The sequence below is a fragment of the Cynara cardunculus genome, unplaced genomic scaffold (genome assembly GCF_001531365.2).
Source record: "Cynara cardunculus var. scolymus isolate 2C unplaced genomic scaffold, CcrdV1 Un_Scaffold_9934, whole genome shotgun sequence".
In the NCBI taxonomy this organism is placed as follows: Eukaryota; Viridiplantae; Streptophyta; class Magnoliopsida; order Asterales; family Asteraceae; genus Cynara; species Cynara cardunculus.
In genome coordinates, this window is record NW_020205384.1 from 2687 (window position 1) to 6784 (window position 4098).

The 4098-nt window shown below is 36.5% G+C and overlaps 1 pseudogene; it reads left to right on the plus strand.

Moving 5' to 3' along the window:
- The first annotated feature begins 2663 nt into the window (after window positions 1-2663).
- LOC112505336 lies at window positions 2664-4047 on the plus strand (annotated as a pseudogene).
- The last annotated feature ends 51 nt before the right edge of the window (window positions 4048-4098 follow it).

Here is a 4098-nt window from a genome sequence, read left to right on the forward strand (position 1 = left end):
AGGTAAGTTTATATATATTATGTATTGTTTTGACTATGTTTGGGTAGTTTGAGACTTGAGTAAGGTCAAGTTGTTTCTTCATCTTTTAAAAGTATTTTCTATTGTCGTTGTACTTTTTTGTTTTATTTTAATATTGTGCTGACCTCTAAAAAAATGGCATGACAAATGTATATCTATACTACTTTATAAAGTAAATTTGCCCAAAGTCTTAAAAACACTTTAACATGCATAAGGTACTACCCTTTAATACAGAAAGTCTTAAAGTCTTAAAAATGTACAAATTTTTTAAGCATAAGGTACTACTCTTTAATGCAGAAACACGCTGCCTCTAAACCCTAAACCACTCCAAACGACTCTCCTCTTCCCAACACAACTCTGCCCAACCTCCGGCTCTCTCTATCGCACGCTCTCCACGATTACACTGCAACCGATTCTCTCTATTGCACGCTGCCGATTCTCCCTAAGCAATGTCTGCTCCCAAGAAATCGAGTCCGGCTCCCAAAACATCGATTACGGCTCCCAAAACGTCGATTGAAGCTCATCGTTCTACTCTCTCATCATCACTTGCATCAGACGGCTATTGAAGCTCTCAAGACATGCCTATTATCTTCCCAAGACGACGATTAATATATGATTATTAAAATCGGTTTGGGTTCTATTTAAAGTACTTTCATCATTCAGTTCATATCTTCTCAGAATGTTATCTTTCTGATTCTATCGGTCATCTGCTAAATCCATTCAAGGTATTTCTTTCTTCCGGTTCATATCCTCTCATACAGGTGTTTAACCCATTTTCATCGCCATCTTCACTTATGTGTGCTAGGGTTAGGGTTCTATTGATTCAGATATGATTATTAAAATAGGTTTGGGTTTGATTTAAGGTACTTTCTTCATTCAGTTTGTATCTTCTCAGAATGTTATCTTTCTGATTCTATCGGTCATCTGCTGAACCCATTCAAGGTATTTCCTTCTTCTGGTTCATATCCTCTCATACGGTTGTTCAACCCATTTTCATCTCCATCTTCACCTATGTGTGCTAGGGTTAGGGTTCTATTTGTCTTTAAAACAGAATAATGTGTGTTAGTTTTCTTTTCAATGGTTTTGCCTTTTTTAAGCTTCCATTTGAAGCTCTCAAAATGTCAACTCGACTTTGCCTTTTTTTTAAGCTTCCATTTGCTACACCAAAATCATGATTGATTTAATATTCTTTTGTGATTTAGGTTCTAAGAGTATAATGTAGAGACGACCATTTCCGTTGTTGCTGATGGAGGTGTCACGTTGGCAGTCGACACCCAGCACTTGAGACTTAATTTTCAAGTGAGCTCCATCCCCCCATTAATCCTAAAGTGATTGAATGTTTAGTATGCTGAATGAAATATGATTCTTTTTTGTATTGTTTCATCTAATAACGGTTGGGTGCTTATGGTCCAAATTGGTTCATTTGTCCGTGGAATTTACCCAACACGTACCCATGGGTGTCTTCTGCTTTTCTTCATATAGCAGCCTTATATAATCACCCTAGAATTTTGGCATCAAATTACATCTTCGATATGTTTGTTGGCACAAAGTTAAGGTCTGCCTAAATATTTACCCCACCCCTTACGGATGTGATATAGTGTTTTTGTTTGTGTCTTTTGGTGATATGTTTGTTGTTTCAATTTCAGAATCTACATTTTGAGCATATGCATTTTTCAGGGGACACTAAAAGTGAGAGTAGGTAGATATGTAGATGGGATGGATCTTAATCTATACCATCAGTCTCTGAAGCTCCTAAGACAATTTCAATATGATCAAATCAGCCATTTGGCTCTAATGTAATTGACATATTTACATGTTTTTCTCTAAAGGATGACATACAAATCACTTGCTAAGAGCCAACATGTAAACTATTTACCCAACCATCTTGGTTTGTCTTTCAGGACGAGGGATAGCAGCAAGTCTGCTTCTTTGATATATATGGATCCTAATATGGACTTTAAATTGATCTACGTGTTTGTGTGTGTGTGTGTGTGCTTATTTTGTTCCCTGATGGTATATCACATTAAGACCATTCATGATGCACAATAATTTTGATTTTTGGTAAATTTAGTTAAACTTTATCACTTTTTTCTGAGTGTATGTTTTCTCTCCTCTTTAGTTTAAGTAGTTGGTTAACTTTTAAGGTTTTATCCACCTCATAATTTAAATTTTCAATGGAAGATGTATTTGGAAAGACTGCAATCATTCACATATATCTTTTATGTGTTAATCACTCATGATGATCTTTATGTGTATTGGACAATTGGAAGTTAGAATTGTGTAGCGTGCAATGTGGATTGAGTTGGCAGGGCTTTATGCTTTAGATTAAATTGTTCCTTGTGTTCCTTGTGGTGGGTTTTGGGATGATACATATGCGCTCCATTTTATGATCATTTTATTTTATATTCCTTTGATGATGATATTTATAGCTTTCTCTAAGGGATCGTTTACCAAATACGTATAAATAAGTGTTTACCAAGTCAATTACCTTACCGCTTAAGCATACATAACAAGAATCGAGAATTTTTAGCGGTAAGAGAGAAGACAAGGATTGGGAGTCTTACCTGTAAATGAGGGTGGTGACTTTTATCTGGTAAGTGCGTTCCATGTAATTAATGCTTACCAATCCATTTTGATTGCCGAAAATGTTACCTAATAAGGTAACCGAGGGCGGTGACTATTGTCGATAAGCGTTTACTCGATAAGCATTTACATGGTAAGTGTTTGATATATATGTGAATGGTTGTGTGGGAAAAAGAGTTAAGGTAAGAAGCGTAAGAAGGAATATGGACCATTGATCACCTTTAAATTCAAACCCACCCATGAAAATCGCGCTTGATTCGGGAATTGATCTGGTGCATCTCATTCTTGTGTGTATTCAAGCATGAAGATCCCTTTTTACGCTTTTCTCTTTTTCTCATCGAAACCCAACGCTTGATATACAACCCCAAGTTTTTAGGTTGTGTGCTAACAACTATATTGAAATGTTGTTGTGACCATAGGATAACAAATTCCAGAAGGCAAGAATATATAAATTCAAGCATAATCATATTGGTAACAATGACAAGAAAGTCCAGGAAATGTTGTTGTGACCACACTTTTCTCTTTTTTTGCATCCATGGCCATTATTTCCCTTGTTCATTTGGGAATGCAATACTATTTATACATACAACCAGTAAATTACATATAAATATTTTGATTGATGTATGTTATTTTGCAAAGTGATTTATATTTGCAAGGTAATTTATTAATTTAGAATATTTATCAATTGGTCATCGTTCATTCAATGAAGGGAGTGAAGATCTTGTTTGAATTTGAATTTGGTTTCTTGGAATTTGATGAAAACAGGTGGGAAGAATGGTTGGTCAGTTTGCAAACCCAGATCAGACTCTTTTGAGGAGAAAGATGGTGTGAAGCTACCAAGTTACAGAGGAGATAATGTAAATGGTGATGCATTTGATTTGAAATCAAGAACACCAGACCCTCAAAGATTGATCAGAGCATACTGCCAATCAGCGGCCACTCTTAATCTCTTGAGGGCTTTCGCCACCRGAGGTTATGCCGCTATGCAGAGAGTTACTYAATGGAATCTTGATTTCACCGAGCAGAGCGAACAGGGTGATAGGTATGCTACTCTATTAAGTGATTCATTTATTCACACATGAATCATTTATYTATRTATGAACCTTGATTCTTGGTTATTAGTATGATTTAGATGTATTTATGATGAGACTTTTGCTATGGGATCTYAGGTATCTTGAGCTAGCTAGCCGAGTTGATGAGGCACTTGGGTTCATGTCGGCTGTCGGACTTACAGTGGACCACCCTATCATGACCACCACTGATTTCTGGACATCCCATGAGTGCTTACACTTGCCATATGAGCAATCTCTCACTAGGTTGGATTCAACTTCTAGCTTATACTATGATTGTTYGGCTCATTTCCTCTGGGCCGGTGAGCGAACTCGCCAGCTTGATGGTGCACATGTTGAGTTCCTTAGAGGAATCGCAAACCCACTTGGAATTAAGGTATATTTGTGGTCATTGATTTCTTTTTCTTGCACCCTTTTAGTCAAAAAA